The sequence below is a fragment of the Phyllostomus discolor genome, chromosome 5, assembly GCF_004126475.2.
Source record: "Phyllostomus discolor isolate MPI-MPIP mPhyDis1 chromosome 5, mPhyDis1.pri.v3, whole genome shotgun sequence".
Lineage (NCBI taxonomy): Eukaryota > Metazoa > Chordata > Mammalia > Chiroptera > Phyllostomidae > Phyllostomus > Phyllostomus discolor.
In genome coordinates, this window is record NC_040907.2 from 34,014,681 (window position 1) to 34,027,584 (window position 12,904).

General features: G+C 49.6%; 1 protein-coding gene across 5 annotated transcripts in view; it reads right to left on the reverse strand.

The window, feature by feature from the left end:
* Window positions 1-12,904, reverse strand: part of LOC114496646 (BEN domain-containing protein 5) — a 1,079,970-nt gene that overhangs the window by 41,118 nt on the left and 1,025,948 nt on the right. The window lies entirely within an intron of this gene.

Here is a 12,904-nt window from a genome sequence, read left to right on the forward strand (position 1 = left end):
GAATGCCTAAGGGGCCAGAGGTTACCCGTCCCAGCACAGGCTGGGGTGAGATGTTTCCTTAAGAGCCCAGTGCTGGGAGATGCTTTGTGTTCCTTTATTACGCATGTGCTTTTGTTGTAATTAGCACAAATGGTAAATAAATGAGCAAGCAACCTAAAATAACCAGCCCAGGGACACACACACCAGGCTGTCACGTGGGGCCTCAGGAGATGACTCCTTCCTCACCACAGATCTTCCCTGCAGGACACACTGGAAAGAGAGACTCTCTGTGACATTCCTATGCCCTCTACTTGTCCCTTAGCTCAGCTCACAGGCCCAGATCACACCCTTTGTCAAGAAGCCACTCTGCCCCCCTTGGGGAGGCAGGAGAGAGTGACAGGGAGGCCTGAAACACAGTTCCTTCAAGGTGAAGGTCAAGTCACCACTTTTCTGAAAAAGCTCAAATGGTATTTGAATCTGAATCTAAACCGAGGCATGAGGAGGTTGAAGGAGGAGGGGGAGAGAGGAGAGGGAGGACTGGAAGAGAAGGGAGAACAGAAAGGATGGGCCCCCAAAGTGAGGCTTTGAGGAGATGGGACGGGAAGGGGAGGGGAGGGAAAGGAGGGGAGGGGAGGGGAGGGGAAGAAGGGGAGGGGAGGGGAGGGAAAGGATGGGAGGGGAGGGGAGGGGAGTGAAGGCAGGTCTGGGGCTGCCCTGGGCTGCTGGCCTGCTGCTTGGCCCTGCACACCACCACCTCCTTGAATCCTCAGTCCTCGCTGTCAGTGAAGGTGTAGAAGCACAGTGCCTATTCCAGACTGTGTAAATGCAGAATTGGGTGCAAAACACATTCACTATATGCCTTAAGAAAGGAAGGTAGCTAAGGAGAAAGAGAGAGAAAAGTAAAGTGGTACAGAGGGGAGGAGCGATGGGGTGGGGGAGAGATAGCAGGTGGAGATGGTAAGAAAGGGCATACTAGAGACAAGTGTGTGTGCGGATAGATGAGAGACAGGGAAGGAGGGAGGTGGAGAGAGAGAGGGGAAGAAATAGGTGAGGAGGAAAGATTCCATCCAGGAGATGGAAAAAAAAAAAACCTGGGAGAGGTGTAGGGGATGTGCCCCATCCCCCTGCCCTCTACAGGTGGCTCAGGCCCCCCAGGACTCAGATCCCAGCCTAGACAAAGGACTTGGCGGCCTCCCAGTCCTCTGCGGTGAGGAAGCTAGACTCTCAAAGGCAGCCATGCACCATGGGGGCCAGGAGAGGGCACTTCAACCTCAGACAACAGCCACAGAGCTGCAGCTGGTGGTCCTGCCAGGCAAGCAGTGAGAGGCTGAGAGCCAGGAGGAGCCAGTCTCTTGCTCAGGTTGGTGGGTTCCCAGCCTCCCCCGTGGGGCCCGGCCCCTGTGCACACTGATGGGCAAGGCCCTGGTCTGACTGCCACCTCCGGCCCTGATGCTGCCCTGTTCCACAGTGCTGTCCTGAAGGGCAGCATGCCTCTACCTTCTCCCAGTGGCTCCTCTTCACTTTCCCCACCACCAAGAATCATCCCTTCCTTGAGTACAGGGACACTCATTTTCAAAACCATTTCTTACACACTATGCCCTTTGAACTGCACGGCCATTCACAAGGTGGGCATGGCAGGAGAATGGGAAACAAGCATAGAGATGGAGTGTAGGTTGTCTGAGCTCACAGTAAAAATAAATATCAGTGTTTTCCAGTTCTCACATTCTGCAGTGAGAACCCAAGTACATCTGTTAACTCTTTCCTGTGACGTGTTTCCGCAATACTAGAATTTAGGAGTGCTCACACATGTTATCCCTGAGCAACAAACACGCACCTTGTTGCAGGCTGAGCCGCGGCCTCGGTCTCAGATCTAGACCACAGACTGAGCCCTGAGCCCAGCTGTCAGTGACTTTGTCCTGGTAAAAGTTTTGAATCACGCACGTGAGTACAGACAATGGAGCCTGATGCTCTTGGGATATCTGAGAACTCAATTCACACTTTTAAGGGGACTGCTATTTAAGAATTGTAAGGGATTCCTTAACAACCAAATGATCCCTTCACGGAAGATTTCATGAAACTGCCAGCCTGCCTTGGTTTCATCTCTTTTTGGTGGCCCAGAAATTTATTACTTAGATTTCACCCAGCTCATTCCTTGACTAGTAATGGTGCTATCATGTCCTGAGTGCCTACCATGTTCCAGGCACACTGCTAGGCACCTGAGACTTTGTTTCCATCTACTTAAGACAACCTTGTGAGGTAAGTATTGTAATCATCATTGTCACAGATGGGCAAAGTGAGGCTCAGAGAGGTTAGGTCTCTTGCCCAGGGTCACACAGCTACTAAGTAGAAAAGTCAGGATCTGAAACCGAGTCAGCCTGGCTCCGGGGGCCACACATGCTCTTTTTCACTCTCTTCTTGGACAACAGCATCTTTAAGTCACACCTTGGTTATTATTAGCTCCACCACCACATGGATTTTGTTTTTTCCCAAAGAAAGTGTCCTCTTGGTGGGGTGAGTGGAAGTCAGATTTGGGTTCAACATCAGAAGAAAGAAATTCAAGGCTCTGGGAGGCTATGGCCACCAACTGAGTCCCCTGAACAGGCACCACCCGCCCGACTCCCAGTGCCTGCACTGCTGGAGCTGGGGACAGCTCGTGCCTTTGCATAGGCCCCAAATGCACCTGCCTTGTCTGTGCAGACAGTAGTGCCCTAGCTCATTGAGGGGTCAAACATGATGATGGCTCCGAGTGCACTTTGTGCACTGGAGAGTGCTGCTCGCTCGCTGGCAGTCCACCCAGGACTTAACATTCTGCAGGAGCTCCGTGACTATCCTCTGTCTCCTGTCTCCACTCCACTGACTCATGGCAACATCTGCATAGTTGAGAGCAGTGGTCCTAACCTCCTCTCCCTCCTTCCCTCCTTCCAGCCCCAACTCCCACCTCCTGCCTCTCGAGACACATTAGCACGCCAGGCATGGCCCCAGCCCCAGCTAAAGGCTCTTGTCTCAGACAGTTGGCAGCTGCCTCCTCTGATTGGCAGGACATTTATCATCCGGAGGAGAATATTGACATATAAGAAAGCCCAGACAGGCAGCGTGTCTCGCCGGGCATGCAGCCTGCCGCTTGGGAAGTGAGATCTGAGGGGCTGCTTCTGGATCTTTCTGGAAGAAAGGGTGGGCTGGTGGTCCTGTGGAGAGCAGCCTGTGCCCTCACGGGTTTGAGAAAAGCCCAGGGACGACTGTGTCCAGCACACAGAGGCTGTTCAATGAATGTGACTTGGTCCAAGTTCAATGGACTCTGAATGAGGCCTGGGGGATGGGGGCCCTTTGTCCAAACCCTTCATCTCACAGATGGGAAGGTGGGATTCAGGAAAGTCCCATGATTTGTTCAAGATCATGCAGCAGTTGGTGGCAGAGACCAGATTAACAAAGTCCAGGGCTCGTGAACCTCTCACTGGAACCTTGTCCATTACCCAGCAATGCCCTGGGAGCTATCCCCAACCCTCTGGTCAGATGGGGCAGTCTGAGAAGCTGGAACTTGTGGTTCCCCAGGGGAACTGGGAAGGAGGGGGTCCTCTGATTCACTTTCAGAGTCAGTTTCCTCGGGTCCTTTCAAAGAACAGCTAAAAGAGTGGGAAGAATGTGGGTGGAGGGGTGTCACTTGGTGAGGGGGCTCGAGGCTTGTCTGGGCCACATTGCTTATCTCCAGCTGACCCCACCGGCCTGTCTGCCCCATGCCGCCATGGCGCTCTCCCTGAAATGCTGCATGGAGGTGGGTCGTCAGTCCTTTACTGACTGGTTCCCATGGGCCTCTCCAGCCTCATCGCCTCTCACTCCTAACTAATGCTCCAAGGCCCAGACTTGTCCAAAGGAGGGAAACAGCTCCCTGAGTGCTCCGGCCTCTGTGCACACTGCTCTCTCTGCCTGTGAGGCCCTCCCATGGTGCTTTCCTTGCTGTACATGCCCTCACCCCTGGGACCCCCCGCTAAGGCTGGGCTTGTTCGATGCTCACTCTTGCCACCCCCTGTGCCCCACTCTGTCACAATACTGTACTGTGCTCACTCTCCTGCCCGTCTCCCTCGCCACACTGGGACTTTCTCCAGGCAGAGGCCACAGTCACTCTTCTCTGTGTCCCCAGGAACCAGCCAGGTCCTGGGGCATGGCAGGTGTTGAGAGAGTGTGGCCCCACCACTATCTCCCTCATAGAGGTTCATCGTGGAGCTGCCTCCCCTCCCACTGCCCCTCGCCTGACACTAGGGCCCCAGAGAATGGGTCACCTCCCTCTGCCCCATGATGGCTCTTTAGAAATTTGGCCAAAGCAAATATGTAGACTCCAAATATACTCATTCCAAGGAAAATATCTCCATTACATTGACCACTCCCTCACAGGTCATAGCTTTGGGTAGAGTGGCCACTGTCCTGGTTTGCCGAGGTCTGTCCTGGTTTTAGCCCTGGAAGTTCCCTGTCCCAGGATACCCCTCAGTCCCAGGCAAACTGGGATGGCTGGTAAAACAGCTGTGCTCCCTTCCCATCCTGGAGGACTCCTCCAGAGGCATGCACCATCTTTTCAACGTCCTGCACAGAGTAGAGGCCACAGATGAACACAGGGCTCCAGGGGTCAATGCCACAGCAGGGCCAAGAAAGGCCAGGCCCCCTCGTTCCCAATGTCTGCTTCTGTTAATGCAGCCAATCAGCCTCAATATTGGCAGGAGGGCGGTGTGTGGTAGATTTGGGGGTGGATACATTTGTGTTGCTGCCCCAAATCAAACTTAATAGTATCAATTAAGATGCCTAAACCATGTTACAACACAGAAAATTTCATTTCCCCAAATTAGTACTTCGAAAGCAGCCTTTGTTTTGTTTGTTTTACTGTAAAGGTAGAAATCATTCAACACCTTTGTTCTTGGTATTGTCTATGCCCTCCAAGTGTTCCAGGCACTCAGCCGCTCAACAATTATTTATCAAATGCCTACAGCATGGCAGCTGGTCATGTTGCCTGGGCTGGCCAAAGTCACTCCTGGGTCTGCAACTGGTTGGCATTGATCTTGGTTGAGGTCCTTCCACTGTGAGGGCTCTCCCCACATTTGTACAACAACAGGAGGGGAACATAAGCACCCGTGTGCATAACTGTGCAAGTGAACATGAACACAAACAAACAGGTTCCAGTTCCTTAAGAATCAGCCAGGAATCCTCTGACCGGCAGCTAACAGCCATAATCCTGAAACAACATCAACTCTCTTTATCATCAATTTGGTTTCCATGGAGCCTTGCAGTGCTGCTAGTGAAAGCTGACAGTTATCACCATAAAGTAACTTTACAACTTTGTAATTTGTAGCTCTCTGCTGTCAGTAATATTAACAGCATTTCGAATTATGGCTATAAACTTGACAACAACAGATAAAACCCTTAGAAACCTCATTTGGGAGGAGGAGGACGGCGGGGGGAAGGTAATGACACTGGCTTTCTAAGCCTGGGCAGGAGGTGTGCTGTGGTCTGGAGGTGGGAGGCCGTGGGGCCAAGACAGGGCTCACAAAGGGCAGGCAGCTCAGCCTGGGCCCTGCAGAGAGGCACCTGGTGGCAGCTGGTGGGCAGGGACTACAAACAGGTCAAGGCCAGGGCTGGGGGTTACGGAGAGCAGGGCTAGGGGAGGAGCAGGAGCTGGCTGGTGGGCTGGCTCCTGCTCCTCAACAAAGACTTGACCTTGGGTGTGACAAACCACCTGGGAAGTGCCTAGTTTTCATTCTGTGCCAGTCAATAGGTTGGACCTGACTGCTTCCCACACTTCTGGCTAAAAAGTGAAGCCCCCTCCTCATGAAAGAAAATCCAGGCAGTACCTCCATGCACAGATATAATTCCTCTGAGCAACATAGTTCACATCACCCATGGTCCTATTAGTGAGCCAACTAGCAGGTGCTGGTGAGGCCTGCTTCCTTCCTTCCTTCCTTCCTTCCTTCCTTCCTTCCTTCCTTCCTTCCTTCCTTCCTTCTTTCCTTCCTTCCTTCCATTCCTTGTCATTCACTGAGGCCTACCTAGTATTAGGTTTTAACCAGAAAAGTGAAGTGATTTAACCAAGGTCACACAGCTTTCTGACAAGGACAGGGGTCAAAAGGCCACTCTGGAGCTGGGCCCCTGACTCCCAGTCCAGCATTCTTTTCACCAGCTCATCAAGGGGAAGCCTCCCTTGACTGTGCATGCCAAGAAAGCCACATCCTTCATTAAGACTCTGTAGTACCTGGCAGAACAATCTATTATAAGCCCACCCAAAGTCCAGGCTCTCTCCAGAACTTCAGGCCTATTGAGCCATCCACCTGCCAAACTTCTCCTGTTGTACATCACCTACACTCAACACATCCCAAACAAAGCTCAAAATACCCCCTCCTCAATGTCTTTCTCTAATAGCCTGTATTTAAGTTACTGGCCCCACTATGTTGCTCAAATTAAGAAAACTGGGCATCTTCCTTTATCTCTTCCTATGCCTCTACGTCCAAGCAATCCCCAACAACACTCACCCTACCTGTTAGGTATTGGAACACACTATTAAAATGGGTGTTAGCTTGGCCTTGGTGTTAGCTGGGATCCCGTGCAGACAGATACCAGGTTTTAAAGGCAGTATGAAGCCATTGTGCAGGATGTGGACAAGCAAACCAGACAACCAGTTCTGCAACCATTAGCTCACCCTCGGACAACAGGGCCATTGGAGGTGGGCAGTGCCCAACAGATGTCAACTGTCAGGCCACCAGGGGCTGAGGAAGACACTGGACACCACCAGTCTGAGCAGAGGTCCTCGCCAGCATCGACGGCTCTCCAGCACTGGGGCGGTGTGTCTGAGGAGGCTTACGAGGGACTGCCCGTGCCATCTCATGAGAGTTCCCGCTGCCTAACAGCTTTCCTGCCTCTTTCTTCCTCTCTCTCATCCTGCTCCATGTTGGAGGGCAAAGCATCTGGGGTTAGCCAGACCGGGGAAATTGCTGGGAGCCAGGCGGGCAAACAGAAGTCTCCTTGAGCAGCCTATGTGAGACAGGCCTGAGCAGGAAGGGGGTTTCTCTGTGAAGACGTTCGATGGTTTTGATCGGAACAGATGTACTCATTGCTAAACTGAGACTGTTTTGTGCCCAGAATTAATTGAGGAATTTTTAATTTCCTGAGAGTGACTGGAAAGTCATGGGGACTGCCAGAACTTTTATATCTTTAGATCTAGTTCTATAATCTATATCCATCTATTTTTAGAGTTGCTGGAAACAAAAAAATACATATTTTATAGTTGTGCCCGGTAAGTACTGCTTGCTCAATAGCACCTGTTTCACAGGTTACAGCTCTCCTTCTCTTCATGGCAGGCTCTTCCACCTGCTGCTCCTGGCACAGCCTTCTCCCCCACCCCACCCCCGCCCCTCAGCGCACACCAAGGGCACACACAGCTTCTCTCTGGCATTTGGGCTCTGTCCTGTACGTCTGCCTCCCTCTGCCAGGAAGGCTGCTCTATGCCGCCTCCTGCCTGCAGTCCATTCATCCTGGAGATCTGAGCCCTAGTTCTCCTGTTCTAGGAAGCCTTTCTTCCCTCTCCCTCCCCACTGGTCCTACAGGCTTACAGGACTCCCATGCGCTTTCCCAACCAGCAAAGCTTTCCTCTGCCAGAGGGTTTACCCCTCTGAGCTGCTGCTGTCTCTACCTTTCTCTCTGCTCTCAAAACTGTCTCCTTGTTGAAGGCAGGGACCACACCTTAGTCACCTGCCTTTCTGTAGTGTCTAGTGAGTTCTGTTGGATGGATGAATAAAAAAACATCTTCAATGTCCGATGGATGTTTCAGAGGACCCAGCGCAGAGCATAGAATAAGCTTTGAGCTCAGAGCCAGTGAATCAAACTCTAAATCTCTGCTTCTTCTCTTAACCACACATGTCATTCCCTTCTTCTAGAGCCAGCATTTTCTGATTTTAAGGTGTCCCCAGCTACGAGACTGTGGAAACGAATACACTCAGCACCGAGGGTCTCTGTGCTCAATGTTTTTTTCATCCATTATGTCAAAGAGCTATTTTCTTTTGGATTGAGACCAGACCATAAACAAAGACCATGCTCTGGGTTATTTTATGATTACAATTTAGCACCTCTCTCTCTCTCTCAAATCATTTGAACAGAGCATATTTCTTACTTGGCAGGACAGTGAAATGTAAATACCATTTGCTGAAGAATGATCTAAAATTCTCAGGAATTTATCATTTCACGACAACAAAAACAACAAGCAACAGGAAGGAAGGGCAAGGGATGGATATTTAGTGGCACTGAGGGTGTGCCCCATGATTTATCTGTGTTTTCCCATGTAACCTGCAAAACAGCCCTATGAAGTAAAACATCACTATTCTCCCTTTACTGATGAAGACACTGAGGTTCAAAGTGGTTAAATAATTACATTAGGGTCCCAAGCTCTGGGATGCAAAGCAGAACTCACACACAGGGCTCTGACCCGGAGCTTGTTCCTGCCACCGCACGGTCAGAGACTACCAGCCAGGATAGAAGCCTCCAATGGTGTTCTCCTTTCAGACTCTGTTTACAATGATGACTCTTTCTCCTGGAAAGTGAGCTCCATGCCTTTACTCAAAGTTTTGCATAAATTTTAGACAGTTCAAGGGATCTTCTTGAAGCCCTTCCCCGAATCCCTCAGTTAAGCCCACCTACACTAACAGAATGAAAGTGTCTGTCAGCTTGGCCTGATCAGCTTGTCTGGACATTTTTGTACTGATTTTCCCTATTCGATTGGAAATCCTTATGCTCAAGGAATCACCCAACCTTAAGACTCACTAAAGAAAGAATTGTGGACTCAATATCATGCATTCATCTAAGCATGAATTATATAATTTTAGATTTTAGAATCAGAAAAACCTTAGGATGTTAGAGCTGGAAGGGACCAGAGTAGAGATCAAGTCTACGTGTAATTTCATTCCATAACAACTCGGACAGGTAGGGAGTATCAGACCCCAAGGGTAGGAGGAGAGGCATGGCTTGCTTGAGGCCCCCAGTAACAGTTGTGCAGCCAGGTGCTGGCTTCAAAGCCAGATGATCAGAATAAAGACTCAACCAATAGGAGGAAATCCACACAGTCTGCATGGAGCAGGAGCAACACTGGTTGAATACCTATCATTTCACTTTCCCAACAACCCTGCAAAGCACTTTATTTTTATTTTACAAATAGGAGATGGGCTCAGACTGGTGAGGTAACACCAAGATCAGCCAGCTAGGGGAGCAGCAGTGATGTGTCCATTGCTGTATTTCCCCGATGTCATGGAGAGGGGAACTCAGAGAGTAAGACCCTGGTGCTTTTCCAGGGAGAAAAACTAAATAGACAGACACGTCCGTTCTGGTGGGTGGGGAGGTGAACACTATCAGGGGCCTGGGCGCAACATCCCTCAGGATTCCCTACCTCCCCAGCCCTTCCCCGATCTTCCATGCAGCCAGCACCCTCTGGATAAGTAATCTGGCCCCTATGTACCCTGCTGCTGGGAATAGGGTACTCTGGATGACAGACATGAAAAACAAACCATAGGAACTGAACTATCCCCCACACTGTGTGAACCAGTTGGTGTTCTGAGGTCAAGGCCCTTAACTGTGGTTATTTACCAAGGCCCTTTGCCCATGAACCCTACCAACAAGGCCACTCACCTCTTGTTCTAACAGCCCTAACTACCTTCTTTAACATAAACACAAGCCCTTGTTCGCGGTCACATAAATCCTTTCAACGTTTTAACTAATAGCCACTAAAACAGTTAACACTTACAATGCACACTCATAAACATTATTTTATTTCACCTCATTGTAACTCAGTGAGGTTAAGTATTTTTATGACCTGTTACAGGTTAGGACACTGAGGCCTGCTGAGATTATATAACCTGTCCAAGGTGCCATACCTAGTGGCTGAGCCAGGATTTTTCTGAATTCACTCTGTTCTCTTTGAATAACTCCTCACATTTTCAGCAGTATCCCTGTTTACTTCCCACAGCAGGAGTTGGAAAAGTGGAAGGTCCTTGGCCCCTTTATGGCGGTGCTGATGTTCACCTTAGCAAGGTTACAGGATTCGCTGAAGGACGCTCTCCGGGATGACGCTAGCAGCATCACCAGGATCCAGGTCCCCTGACTCCCAGTCTGGAGGACACTTCCTCCCAGACCATATTGCCATTCCCACCAGACCATGTCATCTCTTTTTCTGATTGGGACTCAGAGCCAGCAGCCAGCAAAGGTCACAATCTGTCTGCCTGAAGTCTCCTTCTGTGGTGAGCTGAGGGTTTTAAAAAGTCTATTTCAAACAAGAACCAGGTTAACTCACACTCGTGTGTGTTCCATTGGCTGAGCCTTCCTGGTGCAGCCCCAGGCTCCTATCCCCATCCCTGGATAACAGAACAAGGCGGGTGGCTCTGACAGTGTCCTACCCAGCTTGAGTGTGTCTCACTATTCACCCTCAACTCCTTCCAGTCACTAGTTCCTATTCCCCACTGAAACCCCAGAAATCGCTTACCAAGTCTTCTCAGTTCCACCTCCTAAACACTCCACGGCACCTCTAGAATGTAGGCCTGAATCATCTCCCACCTGGATTATCAAAACAGCTTCTTAATGCATGTCCCTGACCGGTCTTGGACCCCTCCAATCTGTCCTTCCCACTGTAGCCAGAGTGTCTTTCCACCATGATTTAAAACCCTTCTACTGTTCTCCATTGACTTCATGTCCAAGTTCAAATTCCTTAGAGCCTGCTCTTTCAGTCTCATCTCTTGCATCTGAAGTCCTTCAGCCACACTGAACCACTCACAACTCCTGTAGCACATTTCCCTCCCCTCTCTGTCTTCGATGTCCTCCCTCTGATAACCCATTTCAATCCAACCTGGCTAATTTCTACTCGATCCTAAAAACTCAGCTTAGATATCACTTCTGCTGGGAAGCCTTCTCTGGGAGGTCATGTAGAGACATTTTTGGTTTTAGTATGTTCACTGTTATATCCCCTGTGCCTAGAATGTTACCTTGCTTATGATACTCAATACATACTAAATGAGAGTTTCCCATGGCCCTCTGGAATTCTTCCACCATAGAGCTTACTATACATACTATAATTGCCCCTTCCCGCTTCTGTCTCCCCAAGTGGGTGGAGAGCTCTGTGAGTCAGGAACTAAGCTTTCTTGCCCAGTGTTTTAGCCTGTGTGTCTAGTGTGATTCCTGCATGCACTAATGATGTGTTCGCTTGGGATAAACCCAGAATGGGCATTGGGGGAAGAGAAATGTGGCCTGGGCTATGGGGATGGCATTCTATTAAGAAATACATTTATTTCCAACACAAAAGCATGTCAGAGGTTCTGAGAAAGAATGGGAGAACCCTCAGATGTGATTCCAGAAACCAGCCACAAACTAAGTGCAGGCCTCCTGTGGACAAATGCATCTCACTGTGAATAGCAGTTGCAGAATCCCTTTTGGTTCATGTGTTCAAAATCTTCTGCCAGGCAACTCCCTCCACTTTCTTTGCCATAATATCTTGGTAGAACAAAGCAGGTACAGTGTGGGATGCGACCTATGCATGTATTGCAGGAGTTAGTGATGCCATGGGCCACACATTATCAAGTGTGTGTGTGTTTGGGGGGTGGGGGACAATGTGGTACATAACAGATGGCCAGGACATTGGAAACCAAGGGTCCTCTGGCTCAGAGCAGAGCCTACTCCCCTGTCCCTTGGCCTTACTGAGCCAGGGAGTGATTAAAGCAGACTTCAAGATGACTGCCTCAGTCTAGGTGACTGTATACAGGGAGGGTGTCCTTGGTTCTTATTCTGATCTCTTCAGTGTTCTGCTGGCTCTGAGACATTGCTCCAGCACCTGCCCTACCTACTACTCACCCCACCCGCTGGGACTCTCACCTGCCTCCTGTGATCCCAGCTAGGTAATTGGACTCCTCTCCCCTGCCCCAAGAACCACTAAGCTGTGGCTGACTGTAACTACTCCTCAGACACATCGCAAACAGAAAGGATGTTTTCCTGCACAGAGTATGGTAGGAACTCCATAAACATTCACCATGGGTTGAATAAAGGCTAAAAAGAACACTTCCACTTTGGGGGAGAGAGAATTTGCATATATACAGAATTAATTTCATTTTTCTCCTTTCTCCTCCTTCAGCTATAATTCTTTCACTAAGACAACTAAGTGTTAGGAAAGGAGAAATGGTTCAATCCAAAAATGAAAGGGTAAAAGAAAAGAGAAACTGTCGCAGTCTGTCACAGCCCTTATGCTGTGACCTTGACATCAAAGTCAACACCCAGGAAGCTGGCATTGCCCAATAATCCCTAAAAACAAAAAAATCAAGCAAGCTAGAAAGTAACCTCTAATTTTATCATGACATGCTTGGGGTTTTTTGGAGAAATTTTATGAGGAAAAGAAATTTGGCAAAGGAAATGCAAAGGCAGAAAGATTTGCAGAGATGCGGGGGGAGACAGGGAAGACAGAAGAGTGGCAAAGCAAAGAGAAAGAGAGGAAAGGAGGCTGGGAATAAGAGGGAAGACAGAGGGAGGGGCAGGAGGAAAGGGGACATAAGAATTAGGGAAATAACACACAAAACAGGCCAGCAGGGCAAGAGAGAAGGAGAGGGGACAAGGGGGAAAAACAGTCAAAGAAAAAATAGAAAGTAGAAAGAAGAGAAAGTAAGAAAGAAAGGGAACAAAAAGATGGGAGATAAAAGAGAGAAAAATAGTTTCATGTGTCCAGGGTGAGAAGGAAGGCCACCAGGGTCTTCCTCAGCAGCCTTGGGATGGTCCTACAGCCTGTGTACTTACATACCATAGATGGCAGAAGACTCACTCCCTCATGAGGGAGTGGACAGGAGAGAGAGATGGGGGTTGCATAGAGCAAAGGGAGGCCATGGGTCCAGGGGCTTGACCAAGACTTGAAGAACAGCAGAGGCAGTTGGGAGAAGGG